The 22,126-nt window shown below is 35.9% G+C and overlaps 1 long non-coding RNA gene across 1 annotated transcript; it reads right to left on the bottom strand.

Annotated features, from left to right (window-relative positions):
• Positions 1–11,648: 11,648 nt before the first annotated feature.
• Positions 11,649–13,342, bottom strand: LOC134289817 (uncharacterized). The gene is made up of 2 exons (XR_009998693.1): positions 13,207–13,342; positions 11,649–13,001 (listed from the first exon to the last, which is right to left on the bottom strand). It is a non-coding gene; the product is annotated as an uncharacterized LOC134289817 (long non-coding RNA).
• Positions 13,343–22,126: the final 8,784 nt, after the last annotated feature.

The raw sequence follows: 22,126 nt of genomic DNA, 5'->3' as shown, positions 1-22,126 counted from the left end.
GAGCGTTGAAAAATAAGTATTTTTGAGACACTATTCCGAAAAATTCGGAGCCTAACTGGCAAAATGGCACCCGTAGGCATCTAGCTGGATGTATTATCTACCATCTGAGAGTTTTCCAGAGAGGTGTTTTTTGAAAAAGTGGGAATTTTTGAAATAGTTGGTATAGAGCATCTAAGTGTTATGAGCGTAGAAAAATAAGTATTTTTGAGACACTATTCCGAAAAATTCGGAGCCTGACTGGCAAAATGGCACCCGTAGGCATCTAGCTGGATGTATTATCTACCATCTGAGAGTTTTCCAGAGAGGTGTTTTTTGAAAAAGTGGGAATTTATGAAATAGTTGGTATAGAGCACATATATGTGGTGAGCATAGAAAAATAAGTATTTTTGATTCACTATTCCGAAAAAGCCTAACTGGCAAAATGGCACCGGTAGGCATCTAGCTGGATGTATTATCTTCCATCTGAGAGTTTTCCAGAGAGGTGTTTTTTGAAAAAGTGGGAATTTTTGAAATAGTTGGTATAGAGCACATATATGTGGTGAGCATAGAAAAATAAGTATTTTTGAGTCACTATTCCGAAAAATTCAGAGCCTAACTGGCAAAATGGCACCGGTAGGCATCTAGCTGGATGTAGTATCTACCATCTGAGAGTTTTCCAGAGAGGTGTTTTTTGAAAAAGTGGGAATTTTTGAAATAGTTGGTATAGAGCACATATATGTGGTGAGCATGGAAAAATAAGTATTTTTGAGTCACTATTCCGAAAAATTCAGAGCCCGACTGGCAAAATGGCACCGGTAGGCATCTAGCTGGATGTAGTATCTACCATCTGAGAGTTTTCCAGAGAGGTGTTTTTTGAAAAAGTGGGAATTTTTGAAATAGTTGGTATAGAGCACATATATGTGGTGAGCGTAGAAAAATAAGTATTTTTGAGTCACTATTCCGAAGAATTCAGAGCCCGACTGGCAAAATGGCACCCGTAGGCATCTAGCTGGATGTATTATCTACCATCTGAGAGTTTTCCAGAGAGGTGTTTTTTGAAAAAGTGGGAATTTTTGAAATAGTTGGTATAGAGCATCTAAGTGTTATGAGCGTAGAAAAATAAGTATTTTTGAGACACTATTCCGAAAAATTCGGAGCCTGACTGGCAAAATGGCACCCGTAGGCATCTAGCTGGATGTATTATCTACCATCTGAGAGTTTTCCACAGAGGTGTTTTTTGAAAAAGTGGGAATTTTTGAAATAGTTGGTATAGAGCACATATATGTGGTGAGCGTAGAAAAATAAGTATTTTTGAGTCACTATTCCGAAAAATTCAGAGCCCGACTGGCAAAATGGCACCCGTAGGCATCTAGCTGGATGTATTATCTACCATCTGAGAGTTTTCCAGAGAGGTGTTTTTTGAAAAATTGGGAATTTTTGAAATAGTTGGTATAGAGCACATATATGTGGTGAGCATAGAAAAATAAGTATTTTTGAGTCACTATTCCGAAAAATTCAGAGCCTGACTGGCAAAATGGCACCGGTAGGCATCTAGCTGGATGTATTATCTACCATCTGAGAGTTTTCCAGAGAGGTGTTTTTTGAAAAAGTGGGAATTTTTGAAATAGTTGGTATAGAGCATCTAAGTGTTATGAGCGTAGAAAAATGAATATTTTTGAGACACTATTCCAAAAAATTCAGAGCCTAACTGGCAAAATGGCACCCGTAGGCATCTAGCTGGATGTATTATCTTCCATCTGAGAGTTTTCCAGAGAGGTGTTTTTTGAAAAAGTGGGAATTTTTGAAATAGTTGGTATAGAGCACATATATGTGGTGAGCATAGAAAAATAAGTATTTTTGAGACACTATTCCGAAAAATTCAGAGCCTGACTGGCAAAATGGCACCCAAAGGCATCTAGCTGGATGTATTATCTACCATCTGAGAGTTTTCCAGAGAGGTGTTTTTTGAAAAAGTGGGAATTTTTGAAATAGTTGGTATAGAGCATCTAAGTGTTATGAGCGTAGAAAAATAAGTATTTTTGAGTCACTATTCCGAAAAATTCAGAGCCCGACTGGCAAAATGGCACCCGTAGGCATCTAGCTGGATGTATTATCTACCATCTGAGAGTTTTCCAGAGAGGTGTTTTTTGAAAAAGTGGGAATTTTTGAAATAGTTGGTATAGAGCATCTAAGTGTTATGAGCGTAGAAAAATAAGTATTTTTGAGTCACTATTCCGAAAAATTCAGAGCCCGACTGGCAAAATGGCACCCGTAGGCATCTAGCTGGATGTATTATCTACCATCTGAGAGTTTTCCAGAGAGGTGTTTTTTGAAAAAGTGGGAATTTTTGAAATAGTTGGTATAGAGCATCTAAGTGTTATGAGCGTTGAAAAATAAGTATTTTTGAGACACTATTCCGAAAAATTCGGAGCCTAACTGGCAAAATGGCACCCGTAGGCATCTAGCTGGATGTATTATCTACCATCTGAGAGTTTTCCAGAGAGGTGTTTTTTGAAAAAGTGGGAATTTTTGAAATAGTTGGTATAGAGCATCTAAGTGTTATGAGCGTAGAAAAATAAGTATTTTTGAGACACTATTCCGAAAAATTCGGAGCCTGACTGGCAAAATGGCACCCGTAGGCATCTAGCTGGATGTATTATCTACCATCTGAGAGTTTTCCAGAGAGGTGTTTTTTGAAAAAGTGGGAATTTATGAAATAGTTGGTATAGAGCACATATATGTGGTGAGCATAGAAAAATAAGTATTTTTGATTCACTATTCCGAAAAAGCCTAACTGGCAAAATGGCACCGGTAGGCATCTAGCTGGATGTATTATCTTCCATCTGAGAGTTTTCCAGAGAGGTGTTTTTTGAAAAAGTGGGAATTTTTGAAATAGTTGGTATAGAGCACATATATGTGGTGAGCATAGAAAAATAAGTATTTTTGAGTCACTATTCCGAAAAATTCAGAGCCTAACTGGCAAAATGGCACCGGTAGGCATCTAGCTGGATGTAGTATCTACCATCTGAGAGTTTTCCAGAGAGGTGTTTTTTGAAAAAGTGGGAATTTTTGAAATAGTTGGTATAGAGCATGTAAGTGTTATGAGCGTAGAAAAATAAATATTTTTGAGACACTATTCCAAAAAATTCAGAGCCTGACTGGCAAAATGGCACCCGTAGGCATCTAGCTGGATGTAGTATCTACCATCTGAGAGTTTTCCAGAGAGGTGTTTTTTGAAAAAGTGGGAATTTTTGAAATAGTTGGTATAGAGCACATGTGGTGAGCATGGAAAAATAAGTATTTTTGAGTCACTATTCCGAAAAATTCAGAGCCCGACTGGCAAAATGGCACCGGTAGGCATCTAGCTGGATGTAGTATCTACCATCTGAGAGTTTTCCAGAGAGGTGTTTTTTGAAAAAGTGGGAATTTTTGAAATAGTTGGTATAGAGCACATATATGTGGTGAGCATGGAAAAATAAGTATTTTTGAGTCACTATTCCGAAAAATTCAGAGCCTAACTGGCAAAATGGCACCGGTAGGCATCTAGCTGGATGTAGTATCTACCATCTGAGAGTTTTCCAGAGAGGTGTTTTTTGAAAAAGTGGGAATTTTTGAAATAGTTGGTATAGAGCATCTAAGTGTTATGAGCGTAGAAAAATAAGTATTTTTGAGACACTATTCCGAAAAATTCAGAGCCCGACTGGCAAAATGGCACCCGTAGGCATCTAGCTGGATGTATTATCTACCATCTGAGAGTTTTCCAGAGAGGTGTTTTTTGAAAAAGTGGGAATTTTTGAAATAGTTGGTATAGAGCATCTAAGTGTTATGAGCGTAGAAAAATAAGTATTTTTGAGTCACTATTCCGAAAAATTCAGAGCCCGACTGGCAAAATGGCACCCGTAGGCATCTAGCTGGATGTATTATCTACCATCTGAGAGTTTTCCAGAGAGGTGTTTTTTGAAAAAGTGGGAATTTTTGAAATAGTTGGTATAGAGCATCTAAGTGTTATGAGCGTTGAAAAATAAGTATTTTTGAGACACTATTCCGAAAAATTCGGAGCCTAACTGGCAAAATGGCACCCGTAGGCATCTAGCTGGATGTATTATCTACCATCTGAGAGTTTTCCAGAGAGGTGTTTTTTGAAAAAGTGGGAATTTTTGAAATAGTTGGTATAGAGCACATATATGTGGTGAGCGTAGAAAAATAAGTATTTTTGAGTCACTATTCCGAAAAATTCAGAGCCCGACTGGCAAAATGGCACCCGTAGGCATCTAGCTGGATGTATTATCTACCATCTGAGAGTTTTCCAAAGAGGTGTTTTTTGAAAAAGTGGGAATTTTTGAAATAGTTGGTATAGAGCATCTAAGTGTTATGAGCGTTGAAAAATAAGTATTTTTGAGACACTATTCCGAAAAATTCGGAGCCTAACTGGCAAAATGGCACCCGTAGGCATCTAGCTGGATGTATTATCTACCATCTGAGAGTTTTCCAGAGAGGTGTTTTTTGAAAAAGTGGGAATTTTTGAAATAGTTGGTATAGAGCATCTAAGTGTTATGAGCGTAGAAAAATAAGTATTTTTGAGACACTATTCCGAAAAATTCGGAGCCTGACTGGCAAAATGGCACCCGTAGGCATCTAGCTGGATGTATTATCTACCATCTGAGAGTTTTCCAGAGAGGTGTTTTTTGAAAAAGTGGGAATTTATGAAATAGTTGGTATAGAGCACATATATGTGGTGAGCATAGAAAAATAAGTATTTTTGATTCACTATTCCGAAAAAGCCTAACTGGCAAAATGGCACCGGTAGGCATCTAGCTGGATGTATTATCTTCCATCTGAGAGTTTTCCAGAGAGGTGTTTTTTGAAAAAGTGGGAATTTTTGAAATAGTTGGTATAGAGCACATATATGTGGTGAGCATAGAAAAATAAGTATTTTTGAGTCACTATTCCGAAAAATTCAGAGCCTAACTGGCAAAATGGCACCGGTAGGCATCTAGCTGGATGTAGTATCTACCATCTGAGAGTTTTCCAGAGAGGTGTTTTTTGAAAAAGTGGGAATTTTTGAAATAGTTGGTATAGAGCATGTAAGTGTTATGAGCGTAGAAAAATAAATATTTTTGAGACACTATTCCAAAAAATTCAGAGCCTGACTGGCAAAATGGCACCCGTAGGCATCTAGCTGGATGTAGTATCTACCATCTGAGAGTTTTCCAGAGAGGTGTTTTTTGAAAAAGTGGGAATTTTTGAAATAGTTGGTATAGAGCATCTAAGTGTTATGAGCGTAGAAAAATAAGTATTTTTGAGACACTATTCCGAAAAATTCAGAGCCCGACTGGCAAAATGGCACCCGTAGGCATCTAGCTGGATGTATTATCTACCATCTGAGAGTTTTCCAGAGAGGTGTTTTTTGAAAAAGTGGGAATTTTTGAAATAGTTGGTATAGAGCACATATATGTGGTGAGCATGGAAAAATAAGTATTTTTGAGTCACTATTCCGAAAAATTCAGAGCCTAACTGGCAAAATGGCACCCATAGGCATCTAGCTGGATGTAGTATCTACCATCTGAGAGTTTTCCAGAAAGGTGTTTTTTGAAAAAGTGGGAATTTTTGAAATAGTTGGTATAGAGCATCTAAGTGTTATGAGCGTAGAAAAATAAGTATTTTTGAGACACTATTCCGAAAAATTCGGAGCCTAACTGGCAAAATGGCACCCGTAGGCATCTAGCTGGATGTATTATCTACCATCTGAGAGTTTTCCAGAGAGGTGTTTTTTGAAAAAGTGGGAATTTTTGAAATAGTTGGTATAGAGCACATATATGTGGTGAGCATGGAAAAATAAGTATTTTTGAGTCACTATTCCGAAAAATTCAGAGCCTAACTGGCAAAATGGCACCGGTAGGCATCTAGCTGGATGTAGTATCTACCATCTGAGAGTTTTCTAAGTGTTATGAGCGTAGAAAAATAAGTATTTTTGAGACACTATTCCGAAAAATCCGGAGCCTAACTGGCAAAATGGCACCCGTAGGCATCTAGCTGGATGTATTATCTACCATCTGAGAGTTTTCCAGAGAGGTGTTTTTTGAAAAAGTGGGAATTTTTGAAATAGTTGGTATAGAGCACATATATGTGGTGAGCATGGAAAAATAAGTATTTTTGAGTCACTATTCCGAAAAATTCAGAGCCTAACTGGCAAAATGGCACCGGTAGGCATCTAGCTGGATGTAGTATCTACCATCTGAGAGTTTTCCAGAGAGGTGTTTTTTGAAAAAGTGGGAATTTTTGAAATAGTTGGTATAGAGCATCTAAGTGTTATGAGCGTAGAAAAATAAGTATTTTTGAGACACTATTCCGAAAAATTCAGAGCCCGACTGGCAAAATGGCACCCGTAGGCATCTAGCTGGATGTATTATCTACCATCTGAGAGTTTTCCAGAGAGGTGTTTTTTGAAAAAGTGGGAATTTTTGAAATAGTTGGTATAGAGCATCTAAGTGTTATGAGCGTAGAAAAATAAGTATTTTTGAGACACTATTCCGAAAAATTCGGAGCCTGACTGGCAAAATGGCACCCGTAGGCATCTAGCTGGATGTATTATCTACCATCTGAGAGTTTTCCACAGAGGTGTTTTTTGAAAAAGTGGGAATTTTTGAAATAGTTGGTATAGAGCACATATATGTGGTGAGCGTAGAAAAATAAGTATTTTTGAGACACTATTCCGAAAAATTCAGAGCCTGACTGGCAAAATGGCACCCGTAGGCATCTAGCTGGATGTATTATCTACCATCTGAGAGTTTTCCAGAGAGGTGTTTTTTGAAAAAGTGGGAATTTTTGAAATAGTTGGTATAGAGCACATATATGTGGTGAGCATAGAAAAATAAGTATTTTTGAGTCACTATTCCGAAAAATTCAGAGCCTTACTGGCAAAATGGCACCGGTAGGCATCTAGCTGGATGTAGTATCTACCATCTAAGAGTTTTCCAGAGAGGTGTTTTTTGAAAAAGTGGGAATTTTTGAAATAGTTGGTATAGAGCATGTAAGTGTTATGAGCGTAGAAAAATAAATATTTTTGAGACACTATTCCAAAAAATTCAGAGCCTGACTGGCAAAATGGCACCCGTAGGCATCTAGCTGGATGTAGTATCTACCATCTGAGAGTTTTCCAGAGAGGTGTTTTTTGAAAAAGTGGGAATTTTTGAAATAGTTGGTATAGAGCACATATATGTGGTGAGCATGGAAAAATAAGTATTTTTGAGTCACTATTCCGAAAAATTCAGAGCCCGACTGGCAAAATGGCACCGGTAGGCATCTAGCTGGATGTAGTATCTACCATCTGAGAGTTTTCCAGAGAGGTGTTTTTTGAAAAAGTGGGAATTTTTGAAATAGTTGGTATAGAGCACATATATGTGGTGAGCGTAGAAAAATAAGTATTTTTGAGTCACTATTCCGAAAAATTCAGAGCCCGACTGGCAAAATGGCACCCGTAGGCATCTAGCTGGATGTATTATCTACCATCTGAGAGTTTTCCAGAGAGGTGTTTTTTGAAAAAGTGGGAATTTTTGAAATAGTTGGTATAGAGCATCTAAGTGTTATGAGCGTAGAAAAATAAGTATTTTTGAGACACTATTCCGAAAAATTCGGAGCCTGACTGGCAAAATGGCACCCGTAGGCATCTAGCTGGATGTATTATCTACCATCTGAGAGTTTTCCAGAGAGGTGTTTTTTGAAAAAGTGGGAATTTTTGAAATAGTTGGTATAGAGCACATATATGTGGTGAGCGTAGAAAAATAAGTATTTTTGAGTCACTATTCCGAAAAATTCAGAGCCCGACTGGCAAAATGGCACCCGTAGGCATCTAGCTGGATGTATTATCTACCATCTGAGAGTTTTCCAGAGAGGTGTTTTTTGAAAAATTGGGAATTTTTGAAATAGTTGGTATAGAGCACATATATGTGGTGAGCATAGAAAAATAAGTATTTTTGAGTCACTATTCCGAAAAATTCAGAGCCTGACTGGCAAAATGGCACCGGTAGGCATCTAGCTGGATGTATTATCTACCATCTGAGAGTTTTCCAGAGAGGTGTTTTTTGAATAAGTGGGAATTTTTGAAATAGTTGGTATAGAGCATCTAAGTGTTATGAGCGTAGAAAAATGAATATTTTTGAGACACTATTCCGAAAAATTCAGAGCCTAACTGGCAAAATGGCACCCATAGGCATCTAGCTGGATGTAGTATCTACCATCTGAGAGTTTTCCAGAGAGGTGTTTTTTGAAAAAGTGGGAATTTTTGAAATAGTTGGTATAGAGCATCTAAGTGTTATGAGCGTAGAAAAATAAGTATTTTTGAGTCACTATTCCGAAAAATTCAGAGCCCGACTGGCAAAATGGCACCCGTAGGCATCTAGCTGGATGTATTATCTACCATCTGAGATTTTTCCAGAGAGGTGTTTTTTGAAAAAGTGGGAATTTTTGAAATAGTTGGTATAGAGCATCTAAGTGTTATGAGCGTAGAAAAATAAGTATTTTTGAGACACTATTCCGAAAAATTCAGAGCCCGACTGGCAAAATGGCACCCGTAGGCATCTAGCTGGATGTATTATCTACCATCTGAGAGTTTTCCAGAGAGGTGTTTTTTGAAAAAGTGGGAATTTTTGAAATAGTTGGTATAGAGCACATATATGTGGTGAGCATAGAAAAATAAGTATTTTTGAGTCACTATTCCGAAAAATTCAGAGCCTAACTGGCAAAATGGCACCGGTAGGCATCTAGCTGGATGTAGTATCTACCATCTGAGAGTTTTCCAGAGAGGTGTTTTTTGAAAAAGTGGGAATTTTTGAAATAGTTGGTATAGAGCATGTAAGTGTTATGAGCGTAGAAAAATAAATATTTTTGAGACACTATTCCAAAAAATTCAGAGCCTGACTGGCAAAATGGCACCCGTAGGCATCTAGCTGGATGTAGTATCTACCATCTGAGAGTTTTCCAGAGAGGTGTTTTTTGAAAAAGTGGGAATTTTTGAAATAGTTGGTATAGAGCACATATATGTGGTGAGCATAGAAAAATAAGTATTTTTGAGTCACTATTCTGAAAAATTCAGAGCCTAACTGGCAAAATGGCACCCATAGGCATCTAGCTGGATGTAGTATCTACCATCTGAGAGTTTTCCAGAGAGGTGTTTTTTGAAAAAGTGGGAATTTTTGAAATAGTTGGTATAGAGCATCTAAGTGTTATGAGCGTAGAAAAATAAGTATTTTTGAGTCACTATTCCGAAAAATTCAGAGCCCGACTGGCAAAATGGCACCCGTAGGCATCTAGCTGGATGTATTATCTACCATCTGAGAGTTTTCCAGAGAGGTGTTTTTTTGAAAAAGTGGGAATTTTTGAAATAGTTGGTATAGAACACATATATGTGGTGAGCATAGAAAAATAAGTATTTTTGAGTCACTATTCCGAAAAATTCGGAGCCTGACTGGCAAAATGACACCCGTAGGCATCTAGCTGGATGTAGTATCTACCATCTGAGAGTTTTCCAGAGAGGTGTTTTTTGAAAAAGTGGGAATTTTTTAAAAAGTTTGTATAGTTTAAAAAAGTGGGAATTTTTGTAATAGTTGGTATAGAGCGTCTAAGTGTTATGAGCATAGAAAAATAAGAGTTTGTGAGACACTATTTCGAAAAATTCAGAGCCTAACCGGCAAAATGGCACCCGTAGGCATCTAGCTGGATGTATTATCTACCGTCTGAGATACAATTCTGGCGAAAAGTATCTTTTGAGTATAAAAATCTTACTATACAGGCCCAGGTTTACTATACAGCGCACCACTTCCAAAGTTAGGTCCGACTCATGGATTTGGAGAAAAACCATACTTCGGTAGTCAAAAACTCCGAATTTCAACTAAATTGAGAATATTGTCGTCGCGGTTGAAACCCGAAGTTTCCCCACACCCGACAATCGAATTTTCTCAAAATCCATATACGTCAAACCTAACGTCGGACGTAGTGCGCTGGACAGCGGACCTGGCCCTCTATCCAGCGCACTGTGTCCGACGTACGTCCGACACACGGTAAGAGAAACATCGATTTTCGCGTGTCAAAAATTCCGATTTTCAACTGCACGAACAATATCGGCTAAAGAGCTGCTTTTTGCATTGTTTTTGACAACTTTGTGAGAGGGTGAACGAGGAAACTACCCACTGATGGATAATCATTCGCATATTACGTAACTCAAAATTCATCAATTTTAAACCCCTCCCTCCCCCCATGTAACAACTTATGTCTGGGTAATTTTGAATTTTTGTAGAAAGTGTAACACAGCGCTAGACCCCCTCCCTCCCTCTAAGCGTTACGTAATAATCGAACGAACCCTAAAAAGTTCAAGCGGATTAATTTTTTTTGCTCTTTCGACGTATTTTTAGGGTAATCTGAATTCCCCGTGTGTAATTCATGTTTGTGTCAGTCGTGCTTATTGTGATGTATTTTTAGCGTGTACGTGTCTTCCAGCGAATTGGCTTACAGCGGTACTGTTGACATTAAATGAACGGAAGTTTCATTCATTCATGTAGATCATTCAAGCATCCCACGGTTATATTATTTCAATCAGATTTCACACAAATTGTCATTTGTTTTTAGAGCCGATGCACACGGGCGTGCTCACCAGGTCTTGAGTTATTTACACACACTCAAATGAGAGGATGCACGTGAGAACGCAACGCTACCGCAGCACGCAATGTCAACGCATACCCCACAGGAACCACGCGTAGTTTTAATTTATTATTTTTGAAAACCTAAATTATGTCATCTGTTACTGAAGATTCAGTTAAACTGCAAAGAAAGCCTAAGGCCAATGCACACGAGCGTAAATTCACGCTGCATTGCGTGGCATTGCGAGCTGCACACGGTGTGGTAGCGATCTTATATTTTAAATAAATAGCGTACAGCCGGTTGTGTCTTTTCTCTTGATACTCAACAACATTCGTTTAGAGAAATACCATTTAATGCTAACTTTTACAATGGCTATGAGCCATTTTACGGAATGACAACAATGTTGATGAGAATATTAATTTTCCCAGGTTAGAACGCCACCTCCTGTCAAATTTTCATTCATAAAATCGACGCGTAAAATAGATTATTGCAAAGATTTCAATGACAATGTTTTTTTTAACCATTACATGTAACAGTTGTGATTTTCAATAAACAGAATCAAATTTTATTTGGAATTATTAAAAAAAAAAAAACAGCTAAGGAATAGATTTTTCAATCACTGGGTATGTCAATTTTAGCGTGTTTTACATTTCCAGTGAATGAACTCTGATTTGGCGCGCTTTTCTTAATTCGTAACATCGTTCGTGGAAACTTGAACTTTATCTTTGTCGAACTGTTCGAGGAGTAAGTAGTGTTCCGTGTTCAAACCATTTTGTATTTTTGTAATATTGTGAAAACGGAAATTTATTTTGTGATTTTTTTTATGTGAATTGCAGCATTGGCTGTGTTCGAAGTGAAATCCAGTGAGTATCAATTTATTTATTTTTTGTATATTTCGTTTTTTGTTTTGATGGTACATTTTCGTAGCAAATTGGCGATCATTTCTGAGGTTAGGGAGCGAAAATTTAGGTTTGAATTCCTTGCGGGAATCCATTTCCATTTCATCATCATCATATATATTTTTATTTTATTATTTATATTTATATTTATATATATAAATAATAGCCCTGTTTGTCTGTCCGGTGACTAGCCAACCAGACGCAGCACGCAGGGAAATTCTCCCAAAAAATATATTTTTTTACTATCAGATGCAGAGAACAAACTCAGTAACAACCTTAGACAACCAGACACAGCATTTGATGAAAAAACCACAGACAACAGACGTTGAAAATTTTGATTTATTTTTGAATATTTGACACTTTAAATGTTTTTTTTACTATCAGATGTAGAGAACAAAACCAGTGACAACCTTAGACAACCAGACACAGCATTTGATAAAAAAAAATCACAGACAACAGACATTGAAAATTTTGATTTGTTTTTGAATATTTGACACTTTAAATGTTTTTTTTACTATCAGTTGTAGAGAACAAAACCAGTGACAACCTTAGACAACCAGACACAGCATTTGATAAAAAAAAAATCACAGACAACAGACATTGAAAATTTTGATTTGTTTTTGAATATTTGACACTTTAATTCTCTTTTACTATCAGATGCAGAGAACAAATTCAGTAACAACCTTAGACAACCAGACACAGCATTTGATGAAAAAATCACAGACAACAGACGTTGAAAATTTTGATTTTTTTAAAATATTTGACACTTCAATTCTTTTATACTATCAGATGTAGAAAATAAAACCAGTGACAACCTTAGACAACCAGACACAGCAATTGATGAAAAAAAAATCACAGACAACAGACGTTGATAGTTTCGTTTATTTTTTAAATAAATATTTGACACTTTAATTATTTTTGATAATCAGATGCAGAGAACAAAACCGGTGACAATCATAGACAACCAGACACAGCATTTGATGAAAAAACCACAGACAACAGACGTTGAAAATTTTGATTTATTTTTGAATATTTGACACTTTAAATGTTTTTTTCACTATCAGATGTAGAGAACAAAACCAGTGACAACCTTAGACAACCAGCCACAGCATTTGATAAAAAAAATCACAGACAACAGACATTGAAAATTTTGATATGTTTTTGAATATTTGACATTTTAATTCTCTTTTACTATCAGATGCAGAGAACAAATTCAGTAACAACCTTAGACAACCAGACACAGCATATGATGAAAAAACCACAGACAACAGACGTTGAAAATTTTGATTTTTTTTTTAATATTTGACACTTTAATGTTTTTTTACTATCAGATGTAGAGAACAAAACCAGTGACAACCTTAGACAACCAGACACAGCATTTGATAAAAAAAATCACAGACAACAGACATTGAAAATTTTGATTTGTTTTTGAATATTTGACACTTTAATTCTCTTTTACTATCAGATGCAGAGAACAAATTCAGTAACAACCTTAGATGTTACTGTTGTATGTACAATGTTTTTTTTTACTATCAGATGTAGAGAACAAAACCAGTGACAACCTTAGACAACCAGACAGCATTTGATAAAAAAAATCACAGACAACAGACATTGAAAATTTTGATTTGTTTTTGAATATTTGACACTTTAAATGTTTTTTTTACTATCAGTTGTAGAGAACAAAACCAGGGACAACCTTAGACAACCAGACACAGCATTTGATAAAAAAAAAATCACAGACAACAGACATTGAAAATTTTGATTTGTTTTTGAATATTTGACACTTTAATTCTCTTTTACTATCAGATGCAGAGAACAAATTCAGTAACAACCTTAGACAACCAGACACAGCATTTGATGAAAAAATCACAGACAACAGACGTTGAAAATTTTGATTTTTTTAAAATATTTGACACTTCAATTCTTTTATACTATCAGATGTAGAAAATAAAACCAGTGACAACCTTAGACAACCAGACACAGCAATTGATGAAAAAAAAAATCACAGACAACAGACGTTGATAGTTTCGTTTATTTTTTAAATAAATATTTGACACTTAAATTATTTTTGATAATCAGATGCAGAGAACAAAACCGGTGACAATCATAGACAACCAGACACAGCATTTGATGAAAAAACCACAGACAACAGACGTTGAAAATTTTGATTTATTTTTGAATATTTGACACTTTAAATGTTTTTTTTACTATCAGATGTAGAGAACAAAACCAGTGACAACCTTAGACAACCAGCCACAGCATTTGATAAAAAAATCACAGACAACAGACATTGAAAATTTTGATTTGTTTTTGAATATATGACACTTTAATTCTCTTTTACTATCAGATGCAGAGAACAAATTCAGTAACAACCTTAGACAACCAGACACAGCATTTGATAAAAAAAAATCACAGACAACAGACATTGAAAATTTTGATTTGTTTTTGAATATTTGACACTTTAAATGTTTTTTTTACTATCAGATGTAGAGAACAAAACCAGTGACAACCTTAGACAACCAGACACAGCATTTGATAAAAAAAAAATCACAGACAACAGACATTGAAAATTTTGATTTGTTTTTGAATATTTGACACTTTAATTCTCTTTTACTATCAGATGCAGAGAACAAATTCAGTAACAACCTTAGACAACCAGACACAGCATTTGATGAAAAAATCACAGACAACAGACGATGAAAATTTTGATTTTTTTAAAATATTTGACACTTCAATTCTTTTATACTATCAGATGTAGAAAATAAAACCAGTGACAACCTTAGACAACCAGACACAGCAATTGATGAAAAAAAAATCACAGACAACAGACGTTGATAGTTTCGTTTATTTTTTAAATAAATATTTGACACCTTAATTATTTTTGATAATCAGATGCAGAGAACAAAACCGGTGACAATCATAGACAACCAGACACAGCATTTGATGAAAAAACCACAGACAACAGACGTTGAAAATTTTGATTTATTTTTGAATATTTGACACTTTAAATGTTTTTTTTACTATCAGATGTAGAGAACAAAACCAGTGACAACCTTAGACAACCAGCCACAGCATTTGATAAAAAAAATCACAGACAACAGACATTGAAAATTTTGATATGTTTTTGAATATTTGACATTTTAATTCTCTTTTACTATCAGATGCAGAGAACAAATTCAGTAACAACCTTAGACAACCAGACACAGCATATGATGAAAAAACCACAGACAACAGACGTTGAAAATTTTGATTTTTTTTTTAATATTTGACACTTTAATGTTTTTTCACTATCAGATGTAGAGAACAAAACCAGTGACAACCTTAGACAACCAGACACAGCATTTGATAAAAAAAATCACAGACAACAGACATTGAAAATTTTGATTTGTTTTTGAATATTTGACACTTTAATTCTCTTTTACTATCAGATGCAGAGAACAAATTCAGTAACAACCTTAGATGTTACTGTTGTATGTACAATGTTTTTTTTTACTATCAGATGTAGAGAACAAAACCAGTGACAACCTTAGACAACCAGACACAGCATTTGATAAAAAAAATCACAGACAACAGACATTGAAAATTTTGATTTGTTTTTGAATATTTGACACTTTAATTCTCTTTTACTATCAGATGCAGAGAACAAATTCAGTAACAACCTTAGACAACCAGACACAGCATTTGATGAAAAAGCACAGACAACAGACGTTGAAAGTTTTGATTTTTTTAAATATTTGACACTTCAATTCTTTTATACTACCAGATGTAGAAAATAAAACCAGTGACAACCTTAGACAACCAGACACAGCAATTGATGAAAAAAAAATCACAGACAACAGACGTTGATAGTTTCGTTTATTTTTTAAATAAATATTTGACACTTTAATTATTTTTGATAATCACATGCAGAGAACAAAACCGGTGACAATCATAGACAACCAGACACAGCATTTGATGAAAAAACCACAGACAACAGACGTTCAAAATTTTGATTTCTTTTGAATATTTGACACTTTAATGGTTTTTTAACTATCAGATGTAGAGAACAAAACAAGTGACAACCTTAGACAACCAGACACAGCATTTGATAAAAAAAATCACAGACAACAGACATTGAAAATTTTGATTTTTTTTTTAAATATTTGATACTTCAAATATTTTTTACTATCAGATGCAGAGAACAAAACCAGTGACAACCTTAGAAAACCAGACACAGCATTGTTTTGAATATATGACACTTTAATTCTTTTTTACTATCAGATTCAGAGAACAAAAACAGTGACAACCATAGACAACCAGACACAGTATTGACGAAAAAAACTCAGACCACAGACAAAAATTTCGATTTTTTTTCAATGCAGAAAAGAATCTGTCACTCTTAGACAACCAAATGCAGCATTTGCTGGAAGTAACACAGAAAGCCCGATGCCCGATGATTTCACCGAAGTGAAGTGCTATTGCGTCCACAAATAAACTAGTATGAAATATTAAAAATATATATATTCAAGGGATGTTCAAATTTCCTCCATACTAGACGTGTGCGCCGAACATTCGGCGTGAACTCGGCGTGGGACTTCTTAAACAATTATGAACAAAGTTAACTATTTTCTAATGATTGGATTACAAGTGGACATCTAGATATGTGCTGCTGCAAAAAATTTCTGATTTTGATGATGTAAGGCTTTCTGAGGAGGGATGCGCCGATCGGCGGGCGGTTTTCACGCCGCCGCCGCCGATTGCCACGCCGACACGTCGATGCTTCGTGGAAACAAAGTTTTTGTTTATAAAAATGAAATTAAATTTTCGCAGGAATCCAAACAAATTAAAAAAAAAAAGGTTTCCCCAGGGGGAGCGACATTAGTTTTGCCAAGCCAACCTCAAAAATATATGAAAAAAAAAAAACAAAAAGTCGCTAAAACCCGGAAAAGTTTTAATTATAAACTTCCAGAAACTTATAGGATGTACTTTTTTTTTTGTCCCTGAGTTATGTCCAATTTTGTGAAAATGACCGTATAAGCCTATTCTTTGAAAACCCATACGGTCATTTTTCACAAAATTGGCCATAACTCAGGAACAAAAAAGTGCAGCGAGTTCGTGGTTCATCCTTCTCTGCCACACACCGTTCTCCTGCACACCGCCGAAGATCGTCCTTACACGCAAAACAAGAAAGGCTACCAAAAATTGAGATATGCCTTTTCTACCAATTAATGTATTAAAAACGTACAGAAAATGTGTTCAATCATAATCTATTCGTTGTATTAAGATGCGCTACACGGTTCCACATGTTCCATACCACTACACACAAACAGCGCTATTCAAACCCGAGAAGTTGAACCGGTTTGTTTCTAAAAACCACTTTCGCTTCGCTGCTGAGCTTCGCGTCCTATTGTCTACTAGGAATTTTCCACTAATAAACAGCACACTGCCGGATGCGGGTTTTTCAGTGCACAATGGGTTTAGAGTCGTATTTACGAATACAAAAATGTTTCTGCCAAGTTCTGTCATTTTTTTTTTGCATTATTGTGAAATGAGTACGATCACTCGAGTGTGGCTTATCCAAAAATCTGCTGATTAATTATTCTCTATACAATTTCAAGTGTTCCACAAAGTTGTAGCAAATTTGCAAAAAAAAAACATTCAAATGATTTGAACTTTTTGAAAAGTATTCAATAAGTTGCAACTTCTTTTCCCTTTGTACATACTTTAGTCGAGTCCAACTGTACATGAAGACCAATACATTAATCATAAACTTTCAAAATAAAATTTAATTCGGTTCGCTTAATCCTAAGTAACAGTCATTTGATAAACGGAAGTCAAATAATAGGTATTCTACTAGAAGGGCTCTAATTTCGTGTAGAGTTAATCAATCAAGACCAAATATTTACCAATTATATCTAACTTGTTGAGGAACAAGTAATTAAAATTTGAATAGTTTTGGTGTACTTTACAAACAACAACTTGCTAAAAATGTTTTAGGCAATTTATCAAACTTGGCATGCTATTGTATATACCACTACGCGGCGCTAGAGATCATGCAAATTTTAAATTTCATATATTTCAGAGCTCTGGTCACTTACAAAGTTGGTGTCTTCGACAATGTTGTTTGGTAGGTCAAGGGCTTACAGTCCACTTGTTTCGAAATTTCGCCACTAGGAAGCGCTAGTTACACATTTCCAAAATTATGCAAATGAACGATTTTTTTCGTAAAGTAATCAAAAAGCTGTAATTTTGTTTTCTTTGAACGTATTTAAGTCAAGTCAATGGTTTTTCAATGAGCTATATATTAGTCATAAATGTGCAAAATTTCATTTCATTCGGTTCACTTAATCATGAGATATATCAGTTTAACGAAGAACACTCAAATATGAAACATTTTACTAGAGTCGCTTTAACTTCATGTAAAACTATCCAATCGAGCTCAAATTTGTATCATTCATAGCTAATTAGTTGTGCAACTAGCAGATAAAATTTGAGAATTTTCCCTACACTTTATAAAAACTTACAGCTTGCTGAATATTTTCGAGATAATAAGAAAAAGTTGCATGCTTCAATTAATTTGCAACTAGCGCCGTCTACTGGCAGAATCTTGAACCAATCAGCTAATCAACTGAAAGGCCTTTATAAACCAACTTTCTAAGTGATCAGAGCCCTGAGACATATGGAATATAAAAATTGATTTATCGTCAGCGCTACCTAGTGGTGGAATTTTGAATCAAATGGCCCATCAAAAGTAAGACCTTGGTTGACCTAACAACTTTGCCAAATACACCGAATATATAAGTGATCATGGTGCTAAGATATACGGTATGGAAATTTTGGAAGTGCTACGTCTTGCTGTCTGTGATTCTGTCATGCCAGAGACAAACAGATGTAACACTGATGAAATGTTAATACCAAATATCTCATGATCCTAATTACTTGGAGAGTTGGTGTCTTCGGCAATAATATTTGGCTGGTCAAGAGCTAACAAATGATGGACCGTTTGTTTCAAAATTCCACCACAAGGCGGCGCTAGTGAGCATACAAATCCTATGTTCCATATATATATATATATATATATATATATATATCTCAGGACTCTGATCACTTAAAAAGTTGATGTCTTCGGTGATGTTGTTAGCTTGGTTAAGGCCTCTCAGTTGATTAGCTGATTGGTTCAAGGTTCTGCCAGTAGGCGGCGCTAGTTGCAAATGAATTGAAGCATGCAACTTTTTCTTATTATCTCGAAAATATTCAGCAAGCTGTAATATTTTCTAAGGTAGACCAAATATTCTCAAATTTTACCTGCCAGTTGCACAACTAGTTAGCTATAAACGGTACAAATTTGGACTCGATTGGATAACTTTACATGAAGTTGGAGCAACTTGAGTGTTCTTCGTAAAATGGCTATATCTCTGGATGTCGCACAATTATGACTAATACATAGCTCTTTGAAAAACCTTTGACTTGACTTAGACACGTTCAAAGAAAACAAAATTTACAGCTTGTTGATTACTTCACGAAAAAAATCAATTATTTAAATGATTTTGCAAAAGTGTAACTAGTGCCACTTAGTGACGAAATTTTGAAACAAGTGGACCATTAATTGTAAGCTCTTGACTAACTGAATAACATTGCCGAAGACACCATCTTTCTAAGTGGTGAGAGTCCTGAGATATATGAAATTTATAATTTGCTTTATCTCTGGCGCAGCTTATTGGTGGAAATTCCAATTAAACGATCCATTACCATCCATCATGGAATCGTAAATAAAATTATTAGAAAGCAGATTTTTGAATCAGTTTAACCAGATGTTTGACATAACAATAATGGGGACAATTAACAATTAAAAATAAACTTTCTAAAACACAATATGTGTCTAAAAACTTAAACAGTTTTGTATTCGTAAATACGGCTCTGGGCCCATTGTGCAGTGTGGCGGCTGTATCACTTCCATCACCAAGCCACGTTTGTGTTGTTAATTATGGCTTTCAGCCTCTCATCTATCCATGTGCAGTTGTAGCCGTGCTGGTTAGAGCACAAGGTACTGTGTGTGTATCACTATTATAGTGTCTCGGATCGTTTCCCGCCGCCGCCTATATTTCTTTTTAAACATGTTTTGGTAATTGATGCCGCTGCTGCTGCCATGACCAGTCTAAAAATAGAACAAATAAAGAGAAACCAATGCAACAGAGCACACGCACACATGCAAAATTTTCCTTTTCCAGATTCTAGGAACCCAATACAATTTTTGGTACACTGCCACCTACCAATTTTTGTATTTGCAAAGCCTTAATACAATATTTGTATATGCTTCAAACCGCATTGTATTAAAATCTGCCAATTTCCGGTTACGTGTAGCACCCGTCGCTCGAAAACTCCGAGTGCTTGCAGGTCCCTCCTCGAGCAACGTCCATGTCTCGTGTCCGTAGAGAACAACCGGTCTTATTAGCATCTTGTACATGCGGTACATTTGGTGCGGGGTGAATCTTTTTTGACCGCAGTTTCTTCTGGAGCCCGTAGTAGGCCTGACTTCCGCTGGGATTCTGCGATGTTCTAGATATTCCAAACTGTCCTGTAGTAAAGGCCTTCAAATCTACAAGAATACTTTTATATGTTTCCGCCATAAATAATAACATTACATAATATACTGGGATCCCTGAAGCACTTGAAATCTACAATGTCATTTATAGACACTACCGGGAAATTCCAGGCCATTCAAACTACCTTGGAGTTCAGACCTTCAGGTCTACACTCGTAACAGTAGCTATATCTGTTGAACTAAACGCGCTTTCTGGATCAATATGAAGTCTACTTGATATTATTATAAACCTTTGTGATATTCAGGGTCGTCCAAATTGTTATAGACACTATAGGGATATTCCAGGTCAGCCAAACTTCCTTAGAATTCAGAACTTCAGGTCTATACTCGTAACAGCAGCCATATCTGATATACAGGGTGCGTGCGCTAATTTTGCACTTAAAACTGGGATATTTCATCAATGAGTTTAAATGAGTTTAAATCCAACAGCATCAAGTACATCCCATTTGTAGTAAACTGTGAAAAATGTAAATACCATCGTTGATTTCAGTTTTTTTTTAATAAGCCACTTCATTTTTCGAAAGTGCGACAGTTGAATATGACGTCATGTGTTCCATTAGTTTTGTTGGAATCGTGACGTCATGCTCATTTGGATGCAGATTTTGACATTTCGTTTGATCATCTTCGCGGATCTATGTTGACTCTACTATCTATATCCTATACTATCCGTGAGAATGAAGCAATAGCTGGAGTATTTTTGTGGTACTGAGCGCGAAGAAAGCCGGAAAGAAATTGAATTATGCATCGGATTAGCAGTCACAATACACATTATACCACATCGATATGGGTGTGTTGAGTGTTGGTTTTTATAAAATATGTGTTAAGAAACATAATAAAAATCATTTGAATTTTATCAGTGTAGAGTCATCTTTAGAATATGGACTGGAAACTGAATCCACTTCTAATATACACTCCCGATCAAAAGTTTGGGGTCACCCCCTCAAAAACATGTAATTTTTTTAGGCCCATATATTCGCCAATTTGCGTCCGATTTCAAAACCCTGGGTCTCATTCAAAAGATTAAGTCAAAGAAACTTTGAACATGATTGAAAAGAAACTTTTTCAAAAAAATATGTATGTAAACTTAATCCAAAGTTGCCAAATTTTCTAAAAAATGAATATAAAATTACGGCAGTGTCGCTGGCAATTGGGTCGACCAAATTTTAAGATGAGAGCGGTAATATAACCCATTTTCTATTAGCTTTCAACTGCTAAATTAACACTTCATGTCATCGGCCAAAAGTTTGGGGTCGCTATCGTAAAACATGGAAAAGTGATTTGTTGATATCTTTGTCATCTTCATCCAATTTTAATTCTTCTTGATCGGGAGTGTAGGATTGTCTACGGGTTCGCTCTTTTAGTCTGGAACACAGCTTATACAGGGTGTTAGGTTCCTGAATGCAAAGTTTTTAAAGGGTGACAGAGAACCATAAATGGTGAAAAAAATTGATCTATGCATTTGGTCAAGTCTCAACCGTCGCGTAGTTATTGAGCTTTCCATAATTTTTCGAATAAGGGTTAAAAAACTGCGATAAGTTTGACCATTTTAAAGTTATAGCCAGTTTGGGCAATAATAGTCTCCAGTTAGCCTAGTGGTTAAGCCATCCGCCAATCCGGAGACGACGGGTTCGATTCCCGTTCCGGTCGGGAAAATTTTCTCGACTTTCTGGGCATAGTGTATCATTGTATTTGCCTCACAATATACAAATTCATGCAATGGCAGGCAAAGAAAGCCTTTAAATTAATAACTGTGGAAGTGCTCAAAGAACACTAAGCTGAAGCGAGGCAGGCCAAGTCCCAGTGGGGACGTCGAGCCATAAAAAAGAAGAAGAAGGGAAATAATAGTCAAAAACATGGGAAGTTCAATAACTACGTAACGGTTGAGATTTGACCATATGCGTAGAACATTTTTTTTTCACCATTTATGGTCCTCTATCACCCTTTACACATTTTTTTTCACCATTTATGGTCCTCTATCACCCTTTAAAAACTTTGCAGTCACAAACCGAACCTGTTTTAATCAAACTCGATATTT

Source organism: Aedes albopictus, chromosome 3, assembly GCF_035046485.1.
Source record: "Aedes albopictus strain Foshan chromosome 3, AalbF5, whole genome shotgun sequence".
NCBI lineage: Eukaryota > Metazoa > Arthropoda > Insecta > Diptera > Culicidae > Aedes > Aedes albopictus.
The sequence above is the reverse complement of the archived record's forward strand: the minus strand, read 5'-3'. Positions and strand labels throughout refer to the sequence as shown.